The following is a 7,519-nucleotide window of genomic DNA, read 5'->3' as shown; positions in this document are numbered from 1 at the left end:
TTCTGTCAGCCCCTGCTCCCATGGCCTTTCATTTTGTGTCCTCTATCTTGCTGTACTTAAGCTTTTGAGTATATTTAGAGTACCTTTCAAATTTGTTATCCTGGGAATATTTCTGAGCCTCTGTTGAATTTTTGAGCTGATTACACACCCGTTTCTCTAAAAGAAGACAGTGTTGTCTTTGGTGCTTTGCCAGATTCTATTTAATTGTTCTTTATTAAGATCAGCCCCAGCCACAAGATAACCCTCAAAGATGCCACGATCCATCTCGACCAAGACACATCACATGGCTTGGAAAGAACCTGCTGTAAAGTTCAGTCAGGTAAAACTCTCTCAAAGTTTGGAAGAACCAGTCTACAGTTCAGTTTCGACCAACATCATGAGGTGCAGGATAGGATGGACGTCAAAATTCATCAGAAGGTTCAGGTTTGCTCAGATCCAAGGTATTTTTTTGGATGTATCTCAAGTTTTACAGGTATGTCAGATATCGAGGATTTTCTAGACTTAGATTTTCCCAAGGGGGGGGGGGCGCGGGGGGGCAGCGGCGCAGGGGAAGATTTCATGTATTCAAAACACTGTAAATTGCAATTAAGATAAATGGAAGGTGGTCTCCTTGTGGTAAAACAGCTCATGCTTTTCATTTTCTTTAATTTAATTTCCCCCATCATTCCGTCACATGGTACATTTTTTATACCATTTGGAAAACAAGTGGAGAAATGAACACACACCCAGAGATGAACAAAACTATTCTGACAGCTACACTGATGGGAAAAATGATCACTCTCAGCTGTGCTAGCTCATTTGACTATCTCATTCAAAGGTCATTGCTTTGAGTCTCTCTGCAAATTATGCATAGAGCTATGACCGAACTGGGGGGGGGGGGGGGGCGGAATCAGGAATAAGATTTAAATCTGGAACTCTCTTCATAATACTCACCAAAGCCCAAGATTCAAAAGCTGTCCGTATACAAACTATGGAGCAGTTGTAATTTGCCTAGCCTGGAGACCTAGCCAAAAACATGAGCTGTCATTCTGGCTAGCACAGACTGAAGGCACCTCAGCAGCTGAGCCGCTCTGGGACGATGTAATCCAACTCCAGTTGACTTTAAATAGGGAACTGGTGACCTCCCTAAAACACAGTTGAAATCCCAGCTTTACTGAGGTCAAGAATAAAAACTCCCACTGAATTTAAAGGGACTGGGATTGTGTAGCTAGTGCCCAATATATTGAGACTCGTGAATCAAGAAAACAGCAAGGGGAATTGCTTTCAAAATTTTTCCTTGCATACTTTGTTTTACAGAGCGAGCACAGTTGAGGAATGTTGTATTTATGCACTTCATCTAGATCTGCCATTGAATATTTTGGCTATCAGTGTGGGAAAAAGGCAATTTGAAGTAACCTGCCGACAAAGTATTTTGAAGATTTTTTCGATGTCTTGCTTTAAAAATGCGAGTGGCTCAAGCTTTGATTCAGGTAGCAAATCCATTTCCGTGTCCTAAATGGCAATGCCATTGGGGCAATTAGACCATAAAGGACAATACTAATTTTAAGGTGTATGTGGGTGGAGAAAGATAAGCAGAGTGGAGTAATCAACATGTAGCATAAGTTAATCCAGTTTCCGTGGCAACTTCTAGTGGGCAGTCTGTGTATCACCGAGAATTTTACTTGTAAGCAAGTGGACAGTAGGTACTTATTTGAGATTAAAGTGCTTTTGAGTGAGGCTAGTGAGAAACTTTTGATCAAATCTCTTTTACGTGTGTTTTTTTGTTCTTCCCATTGAACTCTTTATGTGTCATTGTTTTTAGTGGCATGAGGTGGGTATTGCACAGTGAAGTGCTATGGATGCATTTGCTGCTGCTATTGAAGTAAATCGTAGCCATTTTATACGATGACAAGGTGCTGCTCGCTGTGCCTTTGGCAGCAGCTGTGTTTCATGCTCTTAACTCTTCCTGGTTTGGGGAAAACAGAAGGACCGATGGCTGAGCAACAGTGCCGGTGCGCAGGACACACGGAAAGGGAAGTCCAGCCCCAAGTGCTCATGCCGCAGCACCTGCGGCCAGAATACCTCATTAATTTGCCTTGTCTCCTGTGTGGTCATTTTTTTCCCTTGGGAAACTCCTGTATATGGAATGATCGTTAAATTGTTAGTTGAATAGTTACAGCAGAAGAATTTTTGGTTAACAATATCTCTCTACCCCAATATAGACCAAAACCAGTTTAAAAAGCAGGTAGAAAAGTACTTTCCTTCAGTGTTTTGGATATAGCAATCCCTAGAACCTAGGCTCTGGTCTGATGTCTTCATCAATCCCTCTGCTTCCAAGCATTAAGTCATCATGGCTGAAGCATCAAAAACTCATGAGGTTTTAAAAAATAATAAGTGTTGGGATGTTTAGCTTTTTGCATTCATCATTTCAATCTTTGCATGGTATCTTCAAAGATTTTCTTTTTAATAAAAATGGAATTGCTCTGCAATCCCATGATGTGCAGTCCCATGAGTGGTACTTTCAGTGAGAAAGTAAAATTGCAGAACATTAAAAATCACAAGGAATGACAGCAATGAAGTCAGGTTAGAGACTTTATTGGCTTTAATTGGAAAATCATCTACTGGAAAAAAACAAATGTAGCTGAACATACCGCAGGTCACATGGAGCTTCATGAGGAGAGTGGCTAATGGTTTTAATGACATCAGGACAGGAACACAGGGGTGTTTAACCTGAAAGAGTACAAATGTGTGTGAAATTTGAACATGTATGCTTTTTATATCTCTACAGATATAAATACAATTTTCCCTTGTAAATCTTTTCAGATTTCTCATGCAGTGCTCAGAATGTCTTTAGAACTTCTCCAGACTTTGGGGAGCACTACCATGTTTTTCGTCAGTGAAGGATGATAGTTTTATGCAAAAAGTATATGATTATGTTTGATTCAGTGTAAACTTCTGCAGACGGCTGGAGGTTATAATAGCCACTGCTCTCTGGGCATGAGGCAGAGCAATCAGCAGGAAATGTCGAGGACCATCCCTCTGGACATATGTATTTTCTTGTTTTATTTAGGGGCTCATTCTTACTTTTTCAAATAACTGCAGCAAAAAGACGAACTGGAAGGAAGGTCATTACTGGGAGCAAAAAAAACCTCAACAAAATACACAGTGACTCCTATATAGAATATCATTATTGGAATAAAAATGTTTAAAAAACATTCTTTAATGCTAGCACTTTCCTTGCCTTTTCTCTCTGTGGTACTTGAAATAAAAATGGAGGTAATTCTGTTTCATGTTTGGATACGCTGCATGCCGCTTCACATTTTGATTTGACCCAGTCACAGAAATTGCCTAACTATAAAATGTAAAGCAGAGATAGAAATGAGCTAACCAAAGGTCAAGGTTTAATTAGATTAAGAGTTTTGGATTTCAACACTCGGTATTTAAAGAGGAGAGAGACTGGGGAGAAACTGTGCCGGGGTGGAAAAAGTACGTTCACCTTTTAGTACTGGATGAACTTTAGCCTGAGTTGGTACTGTCATTTCCCGGGAGATAGTCTGTTTTATCTGCTTAAACACCTATGGAGGGGAACCCCCCACAAAACTGTTGCTAGAGGGACTTTCTGGATCAGTGTCTCGGTGTACTTCCAGGAGCACAAATGCCCCCTCGAACACAATGTGGCACACTTCTCACTTCAGCAGGTAGGCTGGTTTCTGGCAACTGCAAACTTGGCGCACAGTTTCAAAAGCATTTTTCTGTTGTGTTTGTTGACAGGTAGCAAAATCGCTGCAGGAATTGGGTGTGATTAAAATCACAATAAATTTTGATTATAGAGAACTATGGATCAGGACTTGAAACTACAATGCATCTTTGACAACCAAATGCAAATGAACAAATGTTAAATGAAGGAGCTTGTGGGGTATTTTTTTAGCTTCTCCAATGTACTAATACCAGCTCTAATGCCAGCTGCTCATTTTAATATGAATATTTCATGGTGTGTTAACTCTTAGACTAACCCACTAAAATAGTTACTTTTATACTGTAATTTATATGTGACCTTTGTGATCAGAGTATCTGAGAACATGCAGAGGTTAATGAATTCTGTCTTCTCTCACCAATGTGAAGTACTGAAGTAATAATCTCTTGTTACAGAAGGGAAAAGAGGGCACACGTCATGTCCAATATTTCAGCCTGTGGCTGAGCTGTGAACTAAACCCAGCTCTCCAGAGCCAGGTTCAGTGCCGAAGCAGCTAGGTCATTCTTGCTCTCACTAGACCATCCATCAGATGAATTACAATGTACATTTAAAAAGCATATTCAAGTTGTTTAGGCGAGGATCCAAATTTTCCTTTGCAAAATTTGCCTTTATTGCTCTGACGCCAGCTCTCATGGGTGGCTTTGACATGTTATAATGATTGCCAAAGTTCTGGTTTTGTTGGGGGAAAGTAATGCTTGTGGCACAGACGGCAAATACTTTTTCTGGCTTATTCTCTCGTGAAACCATTTTCGTGTAGCACTAAACAAGAGGAAATGCCTGTCATATGACAGATATGGTACTGAAACTACTTAATGCTGAAACACTTTGCACAACCTTCCCATTAACACTGTGGCTTTGTTAATTTGTGAGAACATTTGTGAATACAGCACAGAAGACAGACGAGATAAGTTCAAATGATTTGTCTTGCCTACTCGTAGCTCAGAGCACACGCTCCTCTTAGGTCATCTGAAAGTATTGCATCAAGAACGAGAGCATCTCCCATGCTGTCGTCAGACTCGAGTGCTGCAGGACCTACAGGGCTGACAAACCCGCTGAACAACAGGTATTCATCTTCCCTTCTTCCATTTTTCTTCTCCTATTTTTCTTTCCTTCCTTCCCTGCTTCCAGCCATCCTTTCGCCCGTCCGTCCTTCTGTTCTTCCCTCCATCCTTATGTCAGTTCTTTTATGCTTCCATCCTTCATTCCTACACTCTATCCTTCCTTCCGTATCTCTGTCCGTCCTTTCTGCCCATGCTTCCATTTGTCCTCCCTGCTTCCTTCTGTCTGTCCTTCCATGCTTCCATGATTCATTCCTCCCTTCCATCCTTGCTTCATTCTTTCCATCTGTCCTTCCATCTGTACATCCTTGTGTCCGTCCTTCCCTCCTCCTGTCCATTCTTCCTTCCTCCTGTCCATCCATCCTTCCTCCCATTCTTCCTTCCTTCTGTCCTTCCTTCAATCCTTGCTTCCATCCGTCCTTCGTTCATTTTGTACGTCATTCCATTTGTCCTTCCTTCCATCCAGCTTGTCTTTTCATCCTTTCTTCTATCTGTCCTTTCCTCCCATTGTTCCATCCATCTTGCCTTCTGTTCTTCTGTCTGTCCTTCCCTCCATCCATCTTTGCTTTCCTCCTTCCTTTTGTCCTTCTATACTTCCATCCTCCTGTCCCTCCTTCTATTCAGCTTCCATCCTTTCGTCTTTCCTTCTGTCCTTCCTTCTGTCCGTCCTTGTGTCTTTCCTTTAAACCTTCTGTCCCTCCTTCCTTCATCCGTCCTTCACCCTTCCATCAATCTGGACTTCCTTCCATCAAGCATTCTATCCTTTCCGTCTGTCCTTCCATACATTTGTCCTTCCTTCCTTCATCCATCCTTCTTTCCATCCGTCCATGTGTTCTTCTGTCGTTCCTTCTGTCCTTCCATCCTTCCATTCATCTGTCTGTTTTCTTCTGTCCTTTTTTCATTCCTTCTTTCCATCATTCCCTTACTCCATCCTTCTGTCCTTCCATCTGTCCATCCCTACTTCCTTTCTTCTGTCGTTTGTTCCTTCCACCCGTACTTCTATCCTTCCATCCTGATTTCTGTCCTTCTATCTTTCCGTCCATCCTTCCTTTTGTCCATCCTTCTTTCTTACCACCCTTCATTCCATCTGTTTGTCTTCCATTCATCTTTCCTTTCCATCCTTCCATCTGTCCTTCTGTACCTCCATCCATTCTTCTGTACGTACATCCATCCTTCCGCCCCTCCTACCATTTGTCCTTCCACTTGTCTGTTGTTCTGTCCATCCATCATTCCTGTCTGTTCTTCTGTCTCTAATTCCTTCTGTCCTCCTTTCCATCCATCCTTTTTCATTCTTCCTTCCATCTGTCCATCCGTTCATCCTTCCTTCCTTCCATGCTTCTGTGTGTCCTTCCCTCCTCCTTCCTTCCATCCATCTTCCTTTCTTCCTACTTTCCTTCCATCCTTTTGTCTGTCTGTCCTTCCTTCCTTGCATCCATCAGTCCGTCATTCTGTGCATCTGTCCCTCCTTCCATCCATTCTTCCTTGCTTCCGTCCTTCCTTCAATCTGTCCATACCTCTTTCCTTTCGTCCTTCCCTCCTGCCATCCTTCCATTCTTCTTGTTTCTCTCCATCCTTCCATCTGTCCTTCCTTCCGTCCATTCATCAGGCATTCTTTCCTTCCTTCCATCTGGCCTGCCTTCATTCTGTCCTTCTGTACATATATGTCTTTCCTTCCATCGTCCTATCCTTCCATCTGTCTTTACATCCTTCTTTCCAATCCATCCTTCTCTTCTTCCATCCTCTCTTCCACCTGTCCCTTCTTCCTTCCTTCTGTCCCTCCTGTTCTTCTGTTCAGCTGTCTTTCCTTCCGTCTGTACTTCACCCTTCCTACCATCCATCCTTCCACTTGTCTTTCTGTCCATACTTCCATCCTTCTTTCCCATCTATCCTTCCCTTCTTCTGTCCTCTCTTCCATCCTTCTGTCCATCTGTCCTTCCTTCTATCCATCTTTCCTTCCCTACCGTCAGTCATCCTTCCTTCCGTCCTTCTTGCCATCTATCCTTCCCTTCTTCTATCCTTCTCTCTGTCCTTCCATCCATCCATCCTTCCTTTTGTCAATCTCAACTTCCTTCTCTTCTACCTTCATCCATCCTTCTGTCATTCCTTCCTTGCTTCTGTCCTTATGTGTGTCCTTCTTTCTATCTTTCCTTCCATCCCCTCCACCTTTCCTTCTATCCAGCCTTCCATCTGTCCATCCAGCATTCTTTTTTCTGTCCTTCCTTCCGGCCTTTCCTCTAGTCTTCCTTCCTTCTGTCCTTCTAGCTGTCATTCTTTCCTTTTGTCCATCCTTCTTTCTGTTCATCCTTCCAGCCTTCTGTCCCACCTTCTGTCCTTTCTTCTCTCCTTCCGTCTGTCCTTCCCTCTTTCCTTTCTTCCATCCTTTGTTCCTTGCATCCATCCTTCAGTGTGTCCATACATCTGTACTTCCTTCTGTCCATCCTTTGCTTCCGTCCTTCCAGCCTTCCATCCATCCTTATATCTGTTCTTCTGTCCATCCATACATGCTTACCTTCCATCCCTCAGCTCTTCCGTCAGTCATTCTGCCCTTCCTACCATCATTCACTCCTTTCTTCCTTCTGTCTTTCTGTCTGGACTTCCATCAGCCCTTCCATCCTTCTTTTCAGCCATCCTGCCCTTCCGCCTTCCATCCTCTTCTCCATCTCTCTCTCCTTCCTTTCCTCCATCCTTCCATCCTTCTTCCCATCCATTTCTTCAGCCTTCCGTACTC

The sequence above is a fragment of the Gymnogyps californianus genome, chromosome 3 (assembly GCF_018139145.2).
Source record: "Gymnogyps californianus isolate 813 chromosome 3, ASM1813914v2, whole genome shotgun sequence".
Lineage (NCBI taxonomy): Eukaryota > Metazoa > Chordata > Aves > Accipitriformes > Cathartidae > Gymnogyps > Gymnogyps californianus.
This window is presented reverse-complemented; position numbering follows the sequence as displayed.